We start from the raw sequence: 26,013 nt of genomic DNA on the forward strand, positions 1-26,013 counted from the left end.
AAAATTACTTTAATAACAAGTTTTTAAAATTATTTTATAAAAGAAATAAATGAAATAAGATCGTAAAATAAATAATAGTCTTTTTAGATAATTTAACTTTCGAAAAATGTGCCTCAATTTTTATTCTTAAAAGTCTAAAACTTGACCTTAGAAGTATTTAATCCTAAAAATTTCTACTCAGAGCTAAACAACAACAATAATTCTGGAAAAAAAAAATTTCAAGATTAAATAAAAGGTTGTGTTGGTAAGATTAGCGAAAATGTCTGGATCAGCCCAGCCTGCATGGTTAAGTCATGAATATGATTTAAAGCTCGTTATAAATGGGCCTTAGTAATAGCTTTTATAAAATGCCCTAATCTACAAATTAAAAAAATAGAATTAAAAAAGGGAAACCGCCAAAAAAAAGGAAAAAAAAGAAAAAGATGACTCTCTACTTGAAGCTGGACGATAAACCAAATGAGGGGAATATGGTTGCCCAGTCAGGTCAAGGATGAGATGCAACGAGTGGTATTGGTGTTGTAATTGATAGGATAGAAGAACACTTGAGTAAAAGATGAGTCTCATTTTTGCTGGATCAGAAATTTGCATATTTGCTAGAAAGATAGAGCCCGAGAAATTGCTTAAAACAGAGGTGGCGTTTGTTTTTTAACTTAATAACTTAAAGTGACTTAACTTAATTAATTAAATTAATTAGAGGTGTTTGTTTTTAGAACTTAATGAGACTTTTTAGATAATTTTGACTTAATAAAATAAGTTAATTTTTTTGGCTTTTTACTTAATGGAGAAATCTCAATTAAGTCAATTACTTACTAATGTCAAAAATATCCCTGCTTTATAATTTATTTTTCATGTCTATCCCAAAACTCACCCATAGATATTTACCCCACATAAAAATATTCATGTTTTTTTTCTTATATTATATACGATAAAAATTGAAATTTATGGTATTTTATATATTAAAATTCTAAAATAATTATGTATTCACTTAAATATAGTTTTACTTATAAATGTTAAAGTATTGTGGTATTTAATATATTATTTATTTGACATTCAAATTTAATAAGGATACAAATGTAAAAGTACATATTTTCACCTTTTTAAGTTGAAAAAAACAAACAACTTAATACTTATTTTCCGAGATTCAAACGAAAAAACAAACATATTATTCAGATTCAGACATTCAGATCTATTTAGAATTCAGACTAATTTATGTCTATTCAGATTTCAGACAAAAAAACAAACGTCACCAAAGAGTTTAATGCACTTATTAATCATCTACTCCTTTACTGTACTAGCCTATTTACTTATTTTATGAGGTTTTGACTTAATTATTTTCACTAATTTTTTTCTCCCATTCGCGTTTCTTTACATGTAAGAATTTTATTTAATTTATGGCAACAAAGAACTAAGTATTTTACTTTCTTAAGTTTTTTTAAACTTTACTAAAAAATTAATGGAGATCCAAGCTTAGCCCAAGCATGTATAGGTCTGACCAATTCACATTTAGATGGGCTTTTAAAGGGCTTTGGTTTATTAACAATAATATAAGCTTGGGTCAGGCTTTTCCCTCAAATAGCCAACTTATGTGTTGGTAGGCAGTAAAAATGGGTTGTCGTATTGTGATAAATTTAGATGAATTCAAACATAAATCATTTAATAATCGTATTTATTTGGGGAATAAATAAAGGAATTAAAATAAAGTGCTACGTTTGATAAAGGGATTTTAATGGCTGAGAGTTAACCTGGTGGGGTACCCGACCTGCACTGAGGATACTCTCCAGATGACCTAATACGTGGGGTACACCATGACAAAATCAAGGAATTAAAGAAAATATCCAAAAAATGGTCATGACACTGCTGTCTTTATCACCTGATAGGAATATTTGATTTGATTAATCAAATCAAATATATTATGTCAGGAAAAGAGAGACAAGTGGTTGTAATAATAGTAAAAATTAGAAACAACCTACAAGGGACAGTGGTCCTTAGCTACCACGCCCATTATTGTACAGACAGCCTCTGCAAAAGAAATCTTGGACCATTTACAGCATACGCCACGTGCACTAAACGACAGCGCCGACCAAAAAACCACATTTTTGCTCTCTAAGCATGTTCCTAACGGTTAGAAAACCGTTATATTGGTAAAAAGACGTGAGAGTTTCAGAAAAGATAAAAGAATCATCATTAAAAATATGCCACATGGCAAGGTACCTAGACTGTACAATATAAAAGCCAAAAAAGGTTTGATCTCACACACACTCTAAGACTCATCACAAACGCACACACAAAACCAAAGGGCTGAGGTCTTCTTCAATCTTCAGCCATTATTTTTCAGAGAGCTTATAAGCTCTCATCCCAAAAAAAAGGTTCAAGTAGCTGATTTGAGCATTGGAGTGTAGTTGCGGGCCACCGCCGGATCCACTTCTAACCTTATTTCTTTGTTTTGCAAGTTTAAAAGTACCCTTTCAAAGTTCCCACATTCCAAATCTGACTTCTCACCATCTTCTACTCTTTGTCATCTCCTTTAAAGCCCAAAACAACCCTTACACCACAGTTAAGTGAGGTACCCTGATCCCCAAAAAATAAATTCATTGTTTTGGTGAAGTTTTGTCTCATTTCCTTGTAATCCAAAATCTACTTAAAGCAGTGTCAAAAAGTTAAAACCTAAATTTGCGTTGGTAAGTTAATAATATGATAATCTTGTCACAGAACACAATAAGACCACTAATCCTCTCAATACACATTTAAAACAGTTGACATTATATATCATCTACACATTAACACAAAGTGCACTCACGTATATATCTAAACAATATTGTGATATAATATACATACATTAATAGAGACAAAATACATTCATACTTAAACAATATTTTATAGTTTGGTCCACTTTTGAAACTTATTTAGTTTTTATCTCAAATTTTGCATCAACAATTATTACTTGCTATGTATAATGTGTTGGTTGACTTTATTATCTATTTAATAATATGGTAATTCTACATCATCTATTAGTGAATGACAAGTTAAATGTCATACCATTTAATGTGTAGACTAAGTTCCTAACCTTATAAGTACAACATTGCTTGTTTATCATCTATCAGTGAAGGATATACTAAATGTCATATCATTTACAAAATGTAAGTCAGCATTACTTATTTATCATCATTTATCAGTGATGTGTAGATTAAGTGTCCTCCTTTCCTTTCTCTTATTCTCTTTTCCCCTCTTCTTTCTCCTCATTTCTTCTTTCTTGCAACCAAACATGGTTTCGGTGGTGTTTGGTGGAAGGAGATGAAGGAGAATAGGAAAGTATTTTGAATTCCTTTCTTGTTTTTGATGTTTGGTTAACCATAATTTATAAGAATTTAATTTCCATTAGAATTTAATATACAACTTAAGAGTGATGAATTCAAAATCCTCTTCTATTGGAAGCCAAAACATCCAAAATTACCTCTTCAGTCTTTGCTATCAAATTATTATTATTTACAATTTGATTTTATCAATTTAATTTTACAGATAACGAATTTTATATTAACAAAAGTTAAAGAAATGATCTAAACAATTTAAAAAATTACTTTTATTAATTAATTAATTTACAAAAATAGAAAATATAGATTTAAGTCATTAAAAAGTCGTCGTTGTCCCCACTAGTGAGTGGGACGTCAATGCTAGTACTGTTGGACTCACTGGTTGATGAACAATGTTTTTCTTCAAATCCGGTTAAAAAGTTTAAAAACTTTCTAATTTTTCTATATTCGGACAAACATCAAGTATTTCGCCAAATAAATTTCTTTAATCTATAAATCATTAATTTATGATAATTTTCATATGATTCTTAAGTTGAAATGACATGATACAGTCGTGGTCGACGATGCAGCGACAACTCTACTTTTTTAAAATAAAATTTTATAATTATAATATACTAATTAAGAAATTATTTATATTATATCATAATTTCCGGATAGTCCGTTGTTGAAAAGTTTGACAGATATATAATTAGACATGGATGATTTGATTTCCAATGAGTCTTTGAAACTTGAAAGAACGTCACTTGACTGAATTGATTTTTTAATTCTTAATTCTACTTATAATTTAATAAGATGTGGCTTTTGATTTGGTCAATTAGATTAAAAAATTAAACGTTGATATATCTTATTATCATTTCGCTGCATTAAAAGATTGGGAATGGAAAACGGTTTACCTCAAGTGACCAGAAAAGTCTAAAAATAAGCACGATTCATTTTGTCTCATTATTCATACAATAATTTAATTAAAATAATGATGCAGAAGACTAAAAACAAAATCTAAAAATTTTATATGGATTTATTTTTCACTTCTTTTTTTTTTTTAACCATTAGTAATTCAATACTTAACGAATAATCAGCTCAAAGGGAGTACGGGATGAGATTGTTCCAACAAGATTAAACAATATATTTCTCCCAGAAGTGTTACATTTAGTGTGTACCATCGCGTGTGACAAACCATGATTCAGGGATCATGAAGCCCACAACACAGAAACCACCAATCATAACTCACCATGCAATGTTGCACAGTAATCAGAATTCTTCATCCACTTATTCTAGTCATCATCGACAATATATAGAGGAAGAACTTTTCTGTAGTTACGAAAAGAAGCAAAGAACGAAGTCACAGCTCATATATATATCTTCCTTTTCACTTTGTTTTATTCTCATCATCACCATCAAAAGCCATGTCACTTGCTAAGGAAGAACGACACATTAATATATTTTTTTTCCCTCCATTTTTCTTCACAAACAATACGCAAATCACGTGTTTTGCGACCATGATTAAAGAATTTATTTACACAAATAGAATATATATCAATATATCATCATGTAACCTTTGGAGCTGATAATTTTTGGGGCCTTCATAAAAGAAGCTAAAGTGATTAAATTTGTATTGTAACAATTATAGGTTCCATGGATAAAACCCTTCTCAAAGCAAGGAAGTTGATTCAAATGGCCTTTATTCCACTTCTTGTAGTTATATATAGCCCATGGTTTTGTTGCAAGCGAAATACAAAACAAAGGCAATTGAGTTCCTCTTATAATATAGCAAACAATTCTTACTTTCATTTTCATTTGCAGAGAGAGAGCTAGCTCAACATGGCGAGCAATCAACCAACAGGCAATGTGCCATTGAGGGCTGGCCAAATTCCGGGGGCCAACATGCCAGTCATGAGCAACCAACCCAATGTGCCACTGACGAGTACTCAACCAACTGCCAACATGCCGCTGAGGATGGGTACTCAGAGACCATCTGCATTCAATGTGCAGCAGCAGCAGCAGCAGCCGCCTCAGTTGGGGATGCAGCAGGGCCCTGCTGCCGACGCCAGCGTGCAGCACCCGCAACACATGCAGAGTCAGCCGCTGCAAGATCCAATCACTGCACAGCCACACACCGCCGCCGTCCATCAGCAGCCCCCAACGGACTTAGTGCAGCATCAAACGCCGGGCCATATGCAGCCACAGCTGGGCGTCACGAAGCCAACCCCAAATCCCAGTTTACAGCTGCTGCCTGCAGCTATCAGACAGCATGGTCTGATGACTCCAATGATGAAAGGCGACAGATTCAGGTTCACAACATCTGATGATAATACACTGTTGAAGCAAGTTCAGAGCACCCATCTTCCCGATGGACGCGTGATCGAAGTCAAACCACTGATTCATATTGTTGAGGGCATCTTCAAGCTTGCTGACCCAAGCATCGGTGCCATTTCCTACCTGGTAATTTTAGTTGTCGTCTCATATAATTTAACTGTTACATCTGCTTTGGCTCTTCTCTTTTACTCAGTTATATTGTAGCAATTTAAAACAATGCCCTGCTGATGAGTAATTAATAAAAAGTGCACTTTGGATCTTTAATTCGCAGGGAACACGTGCATCTATATCATGCATTAGTTACTATAAATTCTGAATTTTTTTGTCTTATATTTTTATATGTTTTCATAAATGTATGTGTTAAGGAATAACAGAATGCATGCCAGCTGTCATTTTATGATTGGTCAATGTGTTTAAAGACTGTTATTTTGCATTTCAGTTTGTTATAGCAGTTTTGGTGTAGTCTCTCGTGTATATAAAGAGCTGCATCAACTTGTTTCATTCAGTGAATAAATAATAACAAATTGTGTGTTTCTTTTCATTTTTCTTGCTTATTTTCTCACGATCCAAACATCATATCATTCTAATATGGTATCAGAGCAAACAAACATGATTAATTCAAATCAAGCTTCTGCGTCTGTCACTTTCAACTTCATTCAGCCAGTTAAGCTCGATAGATCAAACTATCTAGTATGGAAAGCTCAAGTGCGTGCGTCAATAATTGCTAATGGACTTGAAGGCTTTGTTACTGGTGATAGTGTTTGTCCAGATCGATATCTCAACTTAACAGAGGGAGAATCAAGCAGCTCAGCAATGCTAATCTCACAGAGGCAAGAAAATCCAGAATATATTGTCTGGATGAAAACTGACAAGCTTCTTCAAAGCTGGATGCTCTCGTCAATGGTAGACAATGTACTTATCATGGTGATTAATTGTGAATCTTCACTAGAGCTGTGGGAGAGGCTTGGTCAGATCTTCATGTCTCAGTCGAAGGCCAGATTTCTGCCACTGAAGTTGCAGATCCAATCAACTAAGAAAGGATCACTCTCTGTAAGTGACTATTTCAATAAAATGAAGAAGATAGCTGACAGTCTAGCTATTGGAGGTAATGCACTTTCATCAAATGAGTTGATTATGCACTTACTCACTGGACTAGATGATAGTTATGAATCTCTTGTAACTAATATCCTCACTAGACTTGAGAAAGAAGAACTTACTGTTGAAGAAGTATATTCAATGTTGCTTAGCCATGAAACTAGGTTGGAGATGAGTAAAGGAAAACTACAAAATGAATTAATGCATGATATGACTGCTAATTTTGCTCAGAAAGGTCAGAATCATAACAAGAATAATTTTGGAACTCAGAAAAACAACAATTCTGGTGGAAATTTTGGAGGTTTTACTAGAGGCTATGGTGATAATAGAAATGCTGGTTTTAGTCCTGGTAGAGATATAGTTTGTCAGATATGCTTTATCCCTGGACACTCTGCATATAAGTGCAAAAATAGGTTTAATCAGGGGTTTGTTCCAAGGAACAAAGTATTTGGAGGTTTTAGGCCCAGAGGAGGTCAAAACTACCAAAATTTTAGGACCTTTGCTGGAAATGGCCAGAACAACTATCAGAGTTTTGGCAGGGGTTTTGGATCTGGCTATCCGAGACAAACAGCACCATTTCAAGGCTATCTGGCCTATCAAGCCCCAAGCTTCATCTATCCTCAGCAAATGCCAGAGTTTCAAGCAAACAATGGCAATTATCATCATGGTGTGTTTCCTGGATCAGCAGCAAATCCAATGTTTGCAGGACAAGCTACTTCCTCTGCACCAGTGGCTACTTATGGTACAGTTGCAGATTCAGCCTGGTATCTTGACTCTGGAGCTACTAATCATGTAACTCGGGATCCAGGTATTTTTGTTCACTGCTCAGCTTACTTTGGAAATGATAAATTACATGTTGGTAATGGTATGGGATTAGCCATTGAAAGCATTGGTTCTGCTGTTATTCAAACACTTTCCACATCATATCTTTACCTGAATAATATCCTACTTGTTCCAGCTATAACCAAAAATCTACTTAGCATTTCTAAACTATTAGCTGATAACAATGCCTTTATTGAATTCTTTGATTGTGCTTGTTTTGTCAAGGCCAAGAATACAGGGATCATATTGCTCAAGGGGATTGCTAGAGGAGGACTTTATCAAGTTGAAAATCTTTCTGCAGTCTGTGATAGTTCAAAGTTTCCAGTTCCTGTGTCCAGTTTGTCTAAGTCTGTCTCAGTTTCAAAAATAAATGCAGTGTCAATGTTTGCTCAGTTTGATTCTTCAAACACTTTGTCTCAACTTCAAGTACCTGTAAATGACTTTCAATTCAATAAAACTGCATTTATGACTTCTGCTGTTTCTAACTCAAAGAGTGTTGATTGCAATATTCTGCACAAAAGAATGGGACATCCTACTGTCTATGCTTTGCATCAAATTATGAAAAGACTGAATTCAAACTTTCCAATTGATAAAACAATCAAACCTCAATTCTGTGATGCATGTCAGTTCGGGAAATGTCATATGCAACATTTTCCTTCCATAGAAACTTCAACAACACAACCACTAGAACTTCTTCATGCTGATCTCTGGGGACCAGCCCCTATTTCATCTTCTCAAGGCTACCATTACTACCTATCAATCATAGATGACTACACTAGGTTTACATGGATATTTCCTCTCACAGCCAAATCAAACACCTTATCAGTATTCACAAACTTCAAAAATATGATTGAAAACAGTCTTGAGAAGAAAATTAAGTGCCTTCAAACAGATTGGGGGGGTGAGTTCAGATCCTTTGTTCCCTATCTTGCTTCTCAGGGTATTCAATTTCGCCATCCTTGTCCATATATCCATCATCAAAATGGCAAGGTGGAAAGACAACATAAGCATATTGTAGAAACTGGATTAACCCTTTTAGCTCAAGCTCACCTTCCTTTGAAATTTTGGTGGAATGCTTTCCATACTGCTGTTTATCTCATTAATAGACTTCCCACACCTGTTTTAAATAACAAATCTCCTTTTAAAATGCTCTTTCACAAAATACCAGATTATACAGTCATGAAGGTCTTTGGATGTTCTTGCTATCCGTATCTAAGACCTTATAATCATCACAAATTTGCTTTTAGAAGTCAGAGATGCATATTCCTTGGTTATAGCTCCCATCATAAAGGGTATGTTTGTCTTCATTCCTCAGGAAGAATTTACATAAGCAATCATGTTGTTTTTGATGAAACAACTTTTCCTTTTGAGTCTGGTGTTGATTTTTCTTCCGCTGATCATTCCAGCTCATCCTTGTCTTCACATTCTGTAAAACCACAAGTTACTTTCACACTATCACAGTCTACATTTCAACTTGATGGTTCTGCTTTACAATCTTCTCCAGCAGCTGATCTACTCTCCCCTTCATCTTCTTTATCCTCACCTGAACTAAACACTCAATCTCAGACAACTCCCTCAACTCCAAATCATCATTTATCTCCACATTCTCCACTTATTCAAGGACATCCAATGGTCACCAGATCCAAAGCAGGCATTTTTAAACCTAAAACAACATTTCTTACAACATTCTCATCATCACCACATGAACCATATTCAATATCAGAAGCATTGGCTGATCCCAAATGGCTTCAAGCCATGAAATTGGAATATCAAGCATTGATGGATAACAAAACCTGAACATTGGTTCAACCTTCATTTCCAGTCAAGGTCATTGGCAGTAAGTGGGTTTATAGGATCAAATACAACCCTGATGGCAGCATTTCCAGATACAAAGCTCGTTTGGTTGCTAAGGGTTTTCATCAAACTCAAGGCATTGATTTCAATGAAACCTTTAGTCCTGTAGTCAAAGCTTCAACTATTAAAGTCATCTTGAGTTTGGCAGTTTTGAATCACTGGACTTTAAGACAGGTTGACATCAACAATGCCTTTCTTAATGGTCATCTTACTGAAGAGGTTTACATGGAACAGCCTGCTGGTTTTGTTGATCAGTCCAGACCCCATCACATTTGCAAGTTACAGAAGGCTCTTTATGGTCTTAAGCAGGCTCCAAGAGCCTGGTTTGACAAGCTGAAGCAGGTGTTAACAGCTCAGTGGGGTTTTCGAAACTCTAAATCTGATACTTCTTTATTCTTCAAAAGGGTTCAGGGTCATCTTCTGCTTGTCCTAGTATATGTGGATGATATCATTGTAACAGGGTCTAGCACCTGTTTGATTCAGCAGGTCATCTCTAATCTTCAATCAACTTTTGCCCTTAAGGATCTTGGGGAGTTGAATTATTTTCTGGGTATACAAGTTGTCAAAAACAGCTCAGGTCTGCATCTCTCTCAATCCAAATATATAGTTGATCTTCTTCATAAAGTCAACTTGCAGGATTGTACCCCCTGCTCTACTCCTATGGCTGCTGGTACATCTCTTACTAAATCTGATAGTGAGTTGTTTGCTAATGCTACTCTGTATCGAAGCACTATTGGTGCATTGCAATATGCCACATTAACCAGACCTGAAATAGCTTTCTCTGTTAATAAGTTGAGTCAGTTCCTAGCTGCTCCAACAGTGAATCATTGGCAAGCTTGTAAACGAATTCTCAGGTATCTTAAAGGTACTTTACATCTTGGTTTACAGTTCTATAGTCATGGAGTTCAAAGTCTTGATTGCTTCAGTGATGCTGACTGGGCAAGTGACAAGGATGATAGGAGGTCCATTGCTGGCTACTGTGTTTTCTTAGGTTCAAACCTGGTTTCCTGGTGTTCCAAGAAACAAGCTGTGGTATCCAGGTCAAGTACAGAGTCTGAATATAGAGCTCTAGCTCTAGCAGCCTCTGAGGTTTTGTGGATCAAATCTCTGTTAACTGAGCTTGGTGTTTCACTCATCTCAACTCCAGTAATCTGGTGTGATAATCAGAGTGCAGCTGCATTAACTAGCAATCCTAAGTTTCATGCTCGAACTAAACACATTGAGCTGGATGTTCATTTTTTGAGAGAAAAAGTTGCAAATCAGAGTCTTCAAGTCAGCTACATTCCCAGTTCAGATAATACAGCAGACATTCTTACTAAAGCCTTGGCTCATAAACCTTTTCATTACTTATGTTCCAAGCTCAATCTTAGTTCCCCAAGTTGAGCTTGTGGAGGGATGTTAAGGAATAACAGAATGCATGCCAGCTGTCATTTTATGATTGGTCAATGTGTTTAAAGACTGTTATTTTGCATTTTAGTTTGTTATAGCAGTTTTGGTGTAGTCTCTCGTGTATATAAAGAGCTGCATCAACTTGTTTCATTCAGTGAATAAATAATAACAAATTGTGTGTTTCTTTTCATTTTTCTTGCTTATTTTCTCACGATCCAAACATCATATCATTCTAATAGTATGTGATCAATTAACAAGCTGTACTAATGCAATTGACAGATTACATGCAAATGCCCTGGTGGTGGAGATGCACACGTGACAGCGATATCCATATTGAACATGGTGACCAGTTATTCATGGGATGCAAAATTGGCGCTGGCATTATCTGCATTTGCGGTGACCCATGGGGAAATCCATAAGCAATTGTCTGAAATCTTAGAGCACACAGATGTGTTAAAGCCACAGTTTGATGCTATTGGGAACCTCGTCAAAGCAATTTTGGATGTCAGCAACTGCATTGTCCAGTTCAGTGAGCTACCATCGCAATACATTACAGCCGAAAATGAGGCGCTTTCCTCGGCCAGTGCTCATATTCCAGTTGCTGTGAACTGGACAATCAGAAGCATTTTGGCTTGCGCATCCCAACTTACTGGCCTTACACTGTTCGGGCGCGAGTATGTATCTAGCAATCTTTCCTGAGCATACCACAAATTTCTTTGCACAAATTTTAAGAAATTGGATGCTTTAACTATAAATATCAATCTAAGGCTTTTTTCTGGACTGACAGACACATGGTATCAACAACAGAAGCTTGGGAGCTATCCAGCTTGGCTCACAAGCTCAGAAACATGCATACCCACCTATCAAGTCTGTTAGAGAACTGCCATAAGTACATATGTGAGTTTAAAGGCATAGTAAACTTGCAGATTATTTAGCAATATGGGGGGGGGGGGACAAAAACTTGGGTATTTATGAAATCAACTTTTGTTGCAGAGGACATGAAAAATCTTGAAGCAATGTACAGCCTCAAACGTCTAGAGGTCAGAAGTCCAGAGGGTTACAGTGTTAACATGAAGCTTCTCTGGAGATTTTTGAAATTACCTTTTGTTTCAGATGAAAGGAAATATCCTAAACCATTGCACAACCGCTAAACTCTGTTTGAAACGAGGAGTCCAAAGACATTAATTTACCCCAAGGATGACCTGCTGCCCCTTGTTGATGGAGCCACCAAGACAAGGGTTTGATCATGATCATTTTGACTTTTCATAAAGAAATTAACAATAATTCTAAAGATGGCCAATGGGCCGGGCGGCACGTGGCACGGCACGGGCACGGCACATGTCCGTACGATACGGCACGGCACGAGCACGTTTCGGTGAGGCACGAGGCACGGCACGGCACGGCACGCACGTGGGCCGTGCCGGGCCTAGAATTTTAGGCACGCGGGCCTTAAAGCACGGCACGATTAGAGATGGGCCAAAGCACGGCACGCGAAAAAGCACGTAATAAGCACGGTTCATTAGTGGGCTAGCACGCGGCCCGTGACCCATTAATAGCACGTGGGCCAAAATATATCTAAGTAAATTTTTTTAACAAAAAGTAAATATAAAATGTTATGAAATTAAAGTACAATATCTTGAAATTAAATGTTTTAATATATTTTTTAGCATATACTTTTAAAAATTAATTTAAATCATTAAATCTTAGTTTAAATAAATATTCTAATCTTTTATGTTTATAATTTATTAAATGAATAAGTAAATATCATGATTTTAATAAATAAAATTATAAATATCATAATTTTATTTATGATATTTATTAAATGAATAATGTTATTTATGATATTTAATTTTATTTATGATATTTATTTAATTATTTATTTATGTTTATAATTTATTAAATGAATAAGTAAATAACTAAATATAATGATTTTAATAAATAAGATTATAAATATCATAAATTTATAAATTATAAATAAAAAATAATATTTTTTTTCAAAATTAATAATAAAATATTTTTCATATTAATATTAAATCATAACTTAGTTAATATTTAATAGAGATGCGTTTAATTTGTGAATGAAATATTTTCCATTTTATACACAAGAAAAATGATGATAAATTAAAAATTACATTTTCATTAAATGAAGTTAAAGTACAATTATAATATTAGTAATTCAAATAAAATTAGGTGTAATTTGCATCACTACAGTTAACAGTACATCCCAACTAGGTTGACACCTACTGAACCATCTATCATTTGCAAATTTACAACCTTCTCACTAATAAAAATTGTTTCAAAAAGTTACAAGAAAAAAAAAATCTCTAGTCTTTGGAAGTGGCTTCAATGTTCAGTACTCTGCATAATCTAGATCCACTTCATCTTGATCAACATTCAAACTCTCAATTTGTTTAATTAAAGCATTTTGCCAATCTTGTTGCACTTGGCGTTCAGCATCTTTCCAATCTTTCAAACACAACAAAGAGTCTAATGTCTCTGATGACAATCTTGACCGATGTTCATCTAGAACTCTGCCACCTGTACTAAAAGCTGATTCTGATGCTACAGTTGAAGCTGGAGGGGCTAGTAGATCATGGGCCATAATGGATAATATAAGGAAAAAAGATGTCTTACTCATCCAAAAATATAAAATATCAAAATTTTGCAATTGTGAAGGAGTTGCTAAATCTTCAAGATTGGCAGAACAATATCTTTGCAATTCATTACGATTAGTATCAATACTAGAGGCAACACCCTTACCTTTGAGTAACAAAAGGTGAGCTGGATTTTTATAAGAAGTCAATGCTTGTTGAACTTTAGAATATGTATTGCTTGATCCGAATTTATTTCGATAAAAATTAAAAAGTTCATGCATAGAGGACATAATTGTATCAAAATTTGTATCAAGTCCGGTTTGTAAATTTTCACTAATACCCTCAACTAAAAGTTTTGCACCAACTTCCTTGATTGTAGGATCCAACACTGCTGCAAAAATAAATAGGTGGGCAATATCTTTCCAATATTTTTGGAATTTTTCCTCCATGGTATCACAAATATTTTTAAACATAATATTCTCTCTAAAAGTCTTAAAAGTATAACTTATATTGTACTAATGCATTAACACTCTACATGAAGTAGGCTCATAAACAGTAGAACATGCAAGAGTAGCATCATAAAATACCTTTAAAAAATCCATAAATTTAAATGCAACATTCCAATCATAATTAGTGATATGATAATCTTCATCATTCATTCTCTCATTGTAAAAACTAGAAATTGCTTCAGAATAGTTTTGACAAGAAAGCAACATTAAATACGTAGAATTCCAACGAATTTTCATGTCAAGGTTGAATTTTCTCCTTTTCAATCCAAAAATTTTCAATGTCTCCAAAAATTGTTGACGTCTTGAAGGTGCTCTAATATATAAAATTGATGCTCTAATTTTTTCTAAATAATGATTTATATGAGTCATACCAGCTTGAACAATTAAATTAATAATATGACACACACATCTCACATGAAAAAATTTTGAACCACGTGCAGGCATGAGAGTAGAAATATTCCGCAAAAACATATCAATTGCCGCTGTATTGGCAGATGCATTATCAAATGATATGCTAAACAATTTATCAGTAATTTCATATTCTCTTAAAACAGACATTATAGCTGCATAAATTACTGAACCAGTGTGAGGATATTCTAATTCACGAAATGCAAGCAATTTTTTTTCCAACCTCCATTTACCATTAATCTCATGTATAGAGTGCGAAGTCACACAAAAATAACCAACCATATTAATACCAGTCCAACAATCAGAAGAAATTGAAATAACACCATTAAAATTGATAAAAGTATTAATTAAAAGTTTTTTCATGTCATGAAAAATTTTAGTTAAATCACGTTTTAATGTATTTTTAGGCACTTTCTTAAGTTGAGGTTGAACATACCTTTGCAAAAAATTTATTAGACGTTCATCTTCTGAAAATGTTAAAGGTTATTCTGCTGCAGCAATATACCGAGCCAATCCTTCTCGCATGTTCTGTTGTGAATATCTGAATGATGTTATACCGGAAGGTCCAGAACCATATTGTGAGAGTTGGGTTTGTGTTGGGTCTTGTGGTGCGTGTTTTGTCTGACAAGTTTCCATATGTCGTCTAAGATGTCTAGTTCCACCATTGCTTTTGGCACTTAAAGCAGATTGACAATATTTGCACACTGCTTGATCCACCATTTCACCTTTTTTGTTTTGACATTTTTCCAAAGTAAAACATGACCAAACAATCAATGTTCTTTGTCGTTTGGAGGTAGTAGTAGGACCAGCAGTTGAAGAAGTAGAACCACTTTGACTTGCTTGAGAAGTAGGAGGCGATCGTTCAGGTGGGACAATAAATATATTACTTGGATCAAATTCTGGTGCAGCAATTTCTTCATTTGCAACTTCCTCCCCCTCTTCAACAAAATTAAAATTCTCATCTAACTCGAAATGAGAGTGAGACATTTTATATAATTAGTGCTTTGGTAAATAAAGGCGCTGGAATTGTAGCAAAGAAGATTAGGCAAGCAGAGACTAGAGATGAGATGACTGATGAGATAAGAGAGATAACGAGGAGATAGAAAATTAGAAATTGAGAAGTGAGAATGTGAGAATGTGAGATGAATTTGAAAAGAATTTAATCGTTTAAATAGAATAAAAAAGTAAACATATTAACGGCTAGAAACGGGCAAATAAAAAAGTAAACATTTTAACGGTAAAAAACGGGCAAACACTCTGCAAACCTACAAATCTATAACTGTAAAACTTCCTGCAACTCTGCAAGGCTGCAGCAAATTTTATCATTCATTTGTCCGTTGGAAACTTGGAATTGTAAGGTGAGTAATTGATTTAATTTAAAATTTTTTATCATTAAAAATTAATTGTTGAGGGATCTGTACGACTCTATGGTACCGATTCTGCAAGACTGTAACAAACATCTCCTGTCATCCCATTCCCACCATTCGATTGTCTATTGTTTAGCTTCTCACTCCACATCCAACGGCTGATGTTGCAGTCTGTAGCTTACAAATTCTGTAAGCCAGTCAAGTCTAATTGTTGAGTCATGAATGTCCATGCTGTGAAAGTGAAATTGACTAGTCAAGTCCATCAACTTTATTGCTTTTTTTTTTTGGAAAGGTATATCAACTTTATTGTTAATTCAATTAATGCAGAATTTTTTTAATTCAGTTTTTTTTTTGTCCGTTGGGTGAGTAATGAAAATATGAAATTAATTTAAAATTTTTTTGTCATTAAAAATCAAAAAACATTAATTGATAATCAGAGCCCGACTGCTTATACTGTAAAATTGAGTAGTCACATCAATTTTACTGTTAATTCAAAAAAAAATTTGTCCGTTGGGTGAGTAATTTAATTAATTCAGAATTTTTTTAAATTCAATTAATTCAAAAAAAATTTTATCCATTGGGTGAGTAATAAAATTCATTTACAATTTTTTATTATTTAATAATTAGAAAAAATTATTTTTTAAGTGCACCGTTGTTATTTATTTTTTAAAATAATTTTTGTAATTAATTTTTTTTCAAAACAACATATTAAATTAAAAAAAAAATTATGGTTCATTGTTATAAGAGAATATTATAATACTAAACTAGTAGTACGGGTCCACGGGAGGAGCCTGCATTCATTATGTAGAGTACTTAATTTTTTTGAATTTAAATTCTCAACTCAAATTTTTAACACGGTAGTTGTCATTTGTCAACTTGTCATATAGTGCACATGCAGACGTTCAGATTGCAGATTTTTAAATAATTTAAGATTTTTGTCCCACATGCCAAGCAAGCACTTGCCTTACGGCTATATTTATATTTCACTAAATATTTTTTTACTTACTCTTTTTACTCCCACCAACAAAGTAAATAAAATTAATTTTTGTCTTTTTATTACTATCTAATATTATATATACACGCCATTATGCTATGATGCTTCACAATTCTTCTTCTTCTTCTTTTTCCTCAAACTTTCCAATATTCTAAAAGCCAAAATCATTAAGAATCCGCAGCAACATAATATGAATGCAGAAGAACCTCAACACCCTCAAGAATACGATGTTGATGTAGTTGGACCTCAACAAAATGCTAGGCTAAATCAGCCCAGAGGTCGTTTTCTAAATGAGCTTTTTCAAAATTTTACTACAATAAGGGAGGAAATAATAGATAATGGTTTGCATCGTCCTTATAAGCGGATGATCTTGAGGTGCAACTATTGTCATCGAGAAGTTATTTATTCAAACAGCCATGGCACCTTGGGTTTACGTCGGCACGTGTCAAATTGTTTAGCTCGCCACCAGCCGAGATAGAATTAACCTTGCTCGTTTCTCGTATCCATAGTTGTGAATTGTGATTAATAAATGTTTTTTTCGTGCTTGTTATTCGTCAATTGATCGTAGTTCGTGTTTTGTAGTTGTAACTTGTAAGTTATGACCTATGATTTGTTATATTAATATTTCGTAGTTATGACTTATTGTAATGATTATTCGAGGATTGTATTTTTAATTTTAATTAATTATTATTATGATCTATGGAATTAAATTAAATTAAATTTATGTATTGTTGTGTTATGAATTATGATTGATTATTGTGAAATAAAATATATAGTTGTGAAATTGTGATAAACTAATAATAAAATATTAATTACTCTCTTAATAAAAATTAATATGATTGTGAATATTATTATTATTATTATTATTATTATTATTATTATTATTATTATTATTATTATTATTATTATTATTATTATTATTATTATTATTATTATGTTGGTGGGCTTAAAAAAGCACGTCAGGCACGTGAGCTTGAATAAAGCACGTTAGGCACGTGGGCTTTTTTAAGCACGCTAAAAAAAAAAAAGTTGGTGGGCTTTTTTTGGGCACGGCCCACAGCACGGCCCATTGGCCATAGTTAAATAATTCCATGTTAAAGTTAATGCTCTGGTTTCTTTACCTGAAAAAATAGGTGAACCTTGAAGTCCTAAGGCGTAAAATGCTGTTTTCTGGGTTTTACTATAGAAAGTACAAAGAGTTCGTTCAGACAATTGTAGATCTTGGTCGTGTCATAACCGAGATAAAACTGCATCTTGTATCTAGAGAAGGTGAACGAGGGTTATCAAGACTTATCTTAGAACTTGTTTTTACTAGAGGAAGCCAAGTACTAGGCATTATCTCAAAAGCCATGAAACTGCTAGTATGCATGTCTGGCCCACCAATTGGAGAAGAATTAATGGTATCAAATATGCAAGAGAGAATATCTAAAATATTGAATCATGCTAATGCTTTTATTTTCTTGTCATGAGATCTTGCAACTTTTGAGGCACTAATTACATTTGCATCTTGGGCCCACTTGAACATTCATAAAAAACCTATCGATTTATTAAATGTTAATAATTTTTATGATGGCTTGCTAACTTTTATTAACCATGCAATAAAGAATCATTTTATTCTATATTCTGTAAAAAAAAAAAACTCTTTATTTCTATTTCGACTACTAATGAGTTACTTGATCTTTTACAAACTTATACACTAGATCCAGATCCCAAGACTTTTGCCCTGGATTGGTCGACTGATGATGGTAGCAGTAGCAGTAATAAGAAGTACGAATTAGATTTAACTCTATGTTTATAAATAGTTTATGTTACAATGTTCATGTGTTGTCTTCTAAACTCTTTCTCTTTCCTTTTAAAACATTGAGACAATGTCTCTTTCAGGTTGATGGGGAGGAAATAATTGATAATTGTGGAACGTCTTAGTCCTAATGATGTTTTTACAAAAAAAAATTCTGTAAAAACTCACTTTGGACTAAATTTGAGTCGAATATGGCTAGATATAGAGAGTGTAATACCTCTAGAAACGCATCTTCTTAAATTAAAGTCGACTAACTTAAGACAAATTTGATTTGAAGATGACAAGATATAGAGAATGTAACACCTCTAAAAACGCATCTTCTTAATCTTAAGAGTGTTATTTAAACAAAAATTGACTTTTTCTTGTTCTTTGTTATCTGCTTTTAAACTTCTGCATCAAGTTCAGGTAAGATCTCATTCTCTTCTTCTTTTATTATTCTCTTTTATTAGTATTATTATTTTTTACATATTTGTAAAATTATAAAATGTTAAGATAATTTTTAGATTAGGTTGGGGGTAGGGATAATTGATGTATGTTTTTAAATATGTGTGTTTATTTTTCTCTTTTCTCTTTTCTTTTCTTTGTTTGAAAAAAAAACTATTTTGTTTTTTTTTTCTAAGATGGTTGTATAAAGAGTCACGACTTTTGGGAGTCACTGTCATAAAACTCGCTACATGAGTTAAAAATGTAATATTTTCAAAATATGTCTGAATAATCTATTGCCTAAAGATAAAATTTCTAATAAATTTTGGAACGAAAATATTATTTTTCTTTTAATGAAACCCCATAAGTATTGTGTTGATTACTTAAGTACAAAAGAATATTTGATGATATTCTGAATAATGAGTGAACATTAATGAGGTAAAGAAATTTGGGAGAGTTCGTTTGTTTTGTAGTTTAGAGGATATATGAATAACTATTAACTTGCATGTGAATTTTGTAAATCTTAATTTAATATAACACTTTAATTGCTAGGGGTTAGCAATAAGCTGATTGGGGGGTGTGATTAGTATTAAAAATTATTTAATTATCAAGCGATAATAATATTATTTTGTGCTTATATTATAATTTATATTTGTGTTTATGCAATATATTAGGAATTATTAAAAATATTTAAATATATCTAATTTTGTGTGTTTATTATGTAAATTATTAATTTCACGTAATTCGAGACTCTAAACAGATGAACGAATGTCAAATTTGGATTGCGGAGGTCCGAAAACCTTAAGATCAGTCAAGATCGGCTTAAAATTGGGCTTGTGTACAAAGAGTTGACTTTTCCTATTAATTGAACACTGATTGGATGATTAAATGAGCTTACAATAGATATGAGTGCATGGGATAACTGGCAATTTTGACTAAATCTCACCGTTCATGATTCAATAGCCATAATTGTGCCACGTGGCAATGGTTGGTGAAGCAAGTTGTAGAATCCAAATCTTTGTATTCGGGTTGACCCGATCCACTCATTAACCCGCCAAATCTCAACCGTTTTTTGGCCAAATCGGACGAGTCAAATGATGCCACGTGTGATGTTGACTTTTGAAGTTTGACCAGCCATTTAATCTTGATCTAAAGGTTGTGAGGAGCACATGCATGAAGCTTATGATGGATCGCAAAACAATGGATTATGAATTTATTTTTCTATAAATAGAGCCTCATTTTATGTTTTTAATCATCTCTTTACATTTGTCTTCTTCTCAAATTCTCTCAATCTCCCTGCAATCTTGATTTTCAATTGTGTTTTTAATATTTTGTATAATTATTTTTATGAATAAATTTAGTTTTATTTTCAATTTTAGTTGTTTTATTACTTTTAATTATAAGTAATTTAATTTTAATATTTCTTTTTATTTCAAGTATGGTTAACTTAATAATATTAGTTAGGGTAAGGTAAAACTCTTAGGAAATAAATATGATTTAAGAAAATTCTATTTTTTATTTTATACATTAAATTATTTTCTATTTAATTTTATACATATTTTATATTTTGAAATTTTGATTTATTATAGACAAACAAATAAATTTGGCACAATAAATTTTTAATATCTTAATATAAGGTATTGTAAAATGGTATTTTGACTTATTGTAGACAAATTAAATTTTGGCACAATAAATACTTAATCCATCATAAAATTAAAGGGAAAATAACAATAATTTATATAATTAATCTTTTGGGTAATAAATCTTAAAAAAAAGCAAAAATAATTTATTAAGTTTTATTTACTATTAAGAGTGGATCCACAACCCTAACTAGTTCAATTTCATAGTTTCATTTAAATTAAGTTATTTATATTCAAGTTTTAATTTCAATTTTTAGATAAAATAAAATAAACAAATTAAATCTTTTCTCTGAGGATTGACCTCGGACTCACTGAGCTATAATACAATAAGACACTCTTATACTTGAGAGTTAAAAATTACTTTTAAGTTGTCCATTTTCTTGCCAGCACGTTTGTCTCTTGGGCACTTTTTAGCATTTGGCTTCTTCTTATCCGGATCAGATCCCTTACCCATCTGGTTATATTTATGGCCCCTCTTGCGCTTGAAGCCCGAAGCTTTGTGCGAGCCTGACTTGGCTATAAAAACACTATCAGAAAGCTTAACTGCTTCAAGGCGCTCTACTTTCAACTCTAGATGATGCTCAATATCTTTAAAAGTTCTAATATTTTCATTATGAGTCATATTCACCTTCTTGTGTTCCCATGTATCGAATAGAGATCTTATCACTGCCTGGACTTGTTGTTCATCAGTCAAAACATGTCTAGCAGGGTTAAGCTCACGAACCATCTTTGACATCTCCCTCAGATGCTGCCTCATATTCGCACATGAGGTCATCTTGCATACTGCTCAATAACGTTATGCAAGCATTATTATTCTTTTTTTTCCCAGGCCTAATAGGCTTCAAGATCCCTCTTGTGTAGACCAGTATTGCCTTGCTCAGGCTCAAGTAGGGTGTTGTTGAGAGCTTTTAGAGTCTCTTGCTCTTCAATGATGTACTGAATTTTACGGTGCCAAATATCCTAATTGTCACCATTCAATTTCTGACCCTTGTTCAGCTCAGCTACAATATTTTTAAATTCAAAGGCCATCTCAACTATAATTCAACACAAAGACAATTCAACATACAATCACTAAAGGTGTAATTAATAATTACACACAAATAATTAATTTTGCCGTAAATGAAAACCAAAAGACAAGACGAACTAACTTCGGGAATGGAATCAAAAGGTCGTCGAGGCTTCCAATCATCATCCAATTCCCTTTATTATATTCATCATTAATTCAATTTTAATGCGCAAAATTATCAGTTCTAATTATGAATTTATCAAATCAATTTAATTAGAATTCTCACTCAACGGAACAATTCACGAGATATGACAAAAAAGTATGTAAAGTCGAACAACAATTCATGTAGAATATCATTAATGAAGTCATAACAACATATAGTTCAACCAACAAAATAAAACCAATAATAATAATAATAATAATAATCAACAAACAAATGAAATAACATAATATGGTCAAACTAATATATAGAATCTTCTACATGTTCTTAAAATATTCTTTATTGCTCGTGACTCTTTCATCTAACTTATATTTAAGTCTGTCTCTAAATAAAAATAATTGTTCCCTCTTAATGATTTTGTTTATGGTTTTCTCATACCATAACTTATGCCCTCTATCAAGGCGACTAGCTTGTCTCCCATTTCGAAGGTTCGTGTGAATGCTAAGCATTGAGGCTCGCCTCATCTTTGAAACAAGACGCCGCTCCTCCATCAACTCAATTTCACACCTCAGCATATAATAATTGTGTTAGGGTTTCTCAATCTCATTTAACATGCGAACCTTAAAGGCAAGCGTATTGTCATCATCAGGTAATGATTGAATGAGGAGCCATTGATAACCTCAGTTCGTATACACATTAGGTTTATTTGCGGACATTAAGGGGTTAAAAGCCCCATATAAATCTTCTATGTTCATGCATATAGGACGATTAGGGTCCATCTTATAATTCTCCATTTTCTCCATAAGTTCTTCATAAGATAGACTATTATTAATCTCAATTAGATCATTAGGTGAAACTCAAGCTCTAATTGTCATTAAACCTTCTTCCTCGATCCACAACTTACTAACGGGAGGCATCTACGACAAAAAATATAAAAAAATCAAATTAGTGATTGTTAACAAACCACTAAATACGAGATTAGATTTTAGCCAATTCCCTTAAAAAAAATATTTCAAGCTCCCACTAGAGCAAAACATTTATTAACATATAATGCTCATCCGTGAGACAATATATATTTGATCCAAAATTTTATTTCAAAAGCAAGAAATGATTAAAATAATCATTTATATTAAAACAATATAGACAATTAAATTTCGAATCAAACGGCGCAAACGGCACCCAAATCGGAGTCCCAAATAGTAAAATATATAAACAATTACGAATATAGATATATACCCACGCACGCTACAGTGCCGCTACAGTTCACTACAGTAACGCACAATTGCTATAGCCTACAGTATGCTACAGTGCACAATTTTACCGTGTGAGTTCAATACACAACCGACATGTGGGACCCACGCGCAGCCTTGCGCCGCTCTAATAACGTTGGTTCTGGCATCGTCCGACTCCATTTTTCATTATGAATTCAATAGTACGTTCGGATTTTCAAATGGAGGTCGGAATAGGCTGGAATCGTCAAAATACTAACTCTAGCATTGTCCATCATCTTCTCCAAATTAGGGTTTTTAACCATTTCCAAACCCTAATCCAACAAGAATCGTATTTTCACCATAATTTTCTCGTCTTAAGTCCATTTTTAACAAATCACATACTGTTGGCAAGCTCTCGAAAACATCTTTCCAATGATATATTACACATAATGTTAGGTGTCCTAGATCAAAAGATATGATCCATTGAAGTTTCGAGTTTCATATATATTTAGGGTCATGCAATCTAAACCCTAGGCCGGTTTTAATAATATCAATTCCAGAATTAATCCATTCATATTAAACATTCCAGAACACTTTTAAAACAACAGCCATCATAATTTTTAAAAAAAAAAATCATGCTTTTCATGAATTAAATACAACCAATGCACGAATCCAACACAATTCACGCTCTGATACCAATGAAACAAATTCTAAAAGGAAGTCAATAGGCTTTACCTTTTTCCAATTATGTAGCGGAATAAACAAGTGTTGGATCACGTCACCGATCGGAAAGAAATCACTAGTGGAAAACTAGAAATCTTCCTCAAGTCGCAGTATATATATGCCTTTTCGGATTGTTAAAAAATCTTGTTAATTTTGAATGAATGAAGAAGAAAAAACACACCTCTACAGCAACGATTTTTTATGGCAGTTGGGAAATTGAACACAAACCAACTTCCTTCACCCATGGGTCGGGTCAACCCATCTAGGGCACCCACCCGTCCAACATAGAGCTTTTGCATATTTTCATTAATCCATAACACACATATAGATCTGTTGATCCATAAATCTGGATTGGACAAGAATCAATATATGCAAAATTAATGAGTGTTGGAGCTGCTACATTTGCTTTCGCAGGAGTGGTATTATAAATGTGCTCAGTTCTTTGATCCATTCTGCGGCACGAAACCCATCCTCTCCCTATATTCAAAACTAGCTTAATCTGAAACTAACTAGCCCTATCATTTCCTTATCATCATTAAAACAAGTTATCATATATTGAAAGCCTCCTAAATTAGGTAAAAATTGACTTTCACAAAGGTAAAAGCCTATCTTGAGGAAACCATAATGCATATGTTGCCCCCAAGGGCGTGGTCGGGTTGGTAACAACATGAATCTTGTAGTAGCTGACCACCCGGTTTCGAGCCTTGAGGAGGTAAGGGAAAAATAAAAATTATTTGAGTTTAGCCCACCACTTACCTTTGTTTTTTTTATAAAAAGAAAAAACATAATGCATATGTTACAATACACCACGTGTAACGCAAAATGATGTTGGACTAATTTAAAAGAAAAAAAATAATTTTAAACAGGTTATTTATTTATTTACGATACATACATTTAATACTATATTAAATGCTAAATCAGGATGACATCAACAGCCCCTATAGCTCAGTGGTAGAGCGTCAGTCTTGTAAACTGAAGGTCTGTAGTTCGATCCTGCATGGGGGCAGTTTTCAAATTATTTTTTTTTCACAAATTGGCGTATACATTTTTCATTTTTCTCGATCGGGCCCCAGTTAGACTCATTGGTTTAGGACTTTCAGCGATTCGGCCCCAATCAATTGGCTTAGTTGGCCGCAATGGCTCATACTTGAGCCCTTGACTATTTCATTCAGAAAGTCAAAACCCTGCAAAGGAAACCAATTCCTAAGGCGCCTTCTACTTGCAGGAGCAAAAATACACAATTCTTTTCCTATTTCAATGGCTTCCTGTCTTCAAAAACTTCTCAAAAAGCGGCCACCTACGAGGCTAATTTTCTCATTACACACTCAACAATCATCAAATCTCACTGCGCCCCCTCTCCTTCTTAACCACCAAGCCCACATCGACACCGTACCAGATCATCATCACCATCGCTTGGATTCTTTTCCGCCAACGAAAGAGAACTTGACCAATTTCACCTCCTCATTCTTTTACCCCAGCTTCCCATTTGGGTTTTTTCTAGACCCGATTTTATCAACAGGGTCGATCCTTTCTGAGCCGGACGACGTTGTTTCCGATGATGTGTTGGAAACAGTGGTCTGGGCTGACAGTGTGAAGAAGAAGAGGAAGAAGAAGATGAACAAGCATAAGTACAAGAAGTTGAGGAAGCGTCTTAGGAGACAGACTTAGGTTTGATTTTTGAAGTGTCTTTTAGTTTTTGAATTTGGCGTTTAGAATGAAAAAAATTTCTCCTTTTGTAGTGGAGACATTGTTTTTTACTTGTATTTGTTATAGTAATAACTAATTTTTTCGTATCATTTATGTAATAATATTTTGGTTTTGGAATGATATTTTCTGCATGGTTGGATTACGTTGATGATTAGAAGTCTTGTGTATGTTTGAAATTTTACCTGTAATTAGGTCCTATATAGGTTAGATGTTATCATGGTTATCTTAGTGAATTCATGAGGTTATTATGTGATTTGAAACTAATTGTGTAACCATTTGTAAGTCTATGCTGATATCTGAGGGAGTTAACATGTTGCCTGTTTCTTTAGAGATTACTTGTTTGCATCTATTGATGTGTATGGCTTAGTAATCTGGTGTTTCGAGCAAGTATACTCAGGCTGTATGCTCATTGATACCCAATGACATCCTTCTCCTGTAAATTAATCTTTTTTTTTTTGTTTTGGTCTGTGAGAATGAGAATTATATCTGGTTAAATTGAAGCATCTCCTGGCAATGCAGTTTCGATTTTTTAGGGACAGTTTTATGACCATTTGCCTGAATTTTTTTTTTTTTGGAAACTAATGCATTCCCTTAATTCATTTTCTGGTCTTTCTTCCTGTCATCTGTTATTGTGTTTTCTCTTAAGTAGTTCTGCATGCAAACACCGTCCTCACATGTTAGCTATTATCACT

At 33.5% G+C, this 26,013-nt stretch overlaps 1 non-coding gene and 1 pseudogene across 1 annotated transcript; both read left to right on the forward strand.

Annotated features, from left to right (window-relative positions):
* Positions 1 to 5,056: 5,056 nt before the first annotated feature.
* LOC18051801 lies at positions 5,057 to 25,282 on the forward strand (annotated as a pseudogene).
* Positions 24,549 to 24,620, forward strand: TRNAT-UGU. The gene has a single exon. It is a non-coding gene; the product is annotated as a tRNA-Thr (tRNA).
* Positions 25,283 to 26,013: the final 731 nt, after the last annotated feature.

Source organism: Citrus clementina, unplaced genomic scaffold (assembly GCF_000493195.1).
Source record: "Citrus clementina cultivar Clemenules unplaced genomic scaffold, Citrus_clementina_v1.0 scaffold_2, whole genome shotgun sequence".
In the NCBI taxonomy this organism is placed as follows: Eukaryota; Viridiplantae; Streptophyta; class Magnoliopsida; order Sapindales; family Rutaceae; genus Citrus; species Citrus x clementina.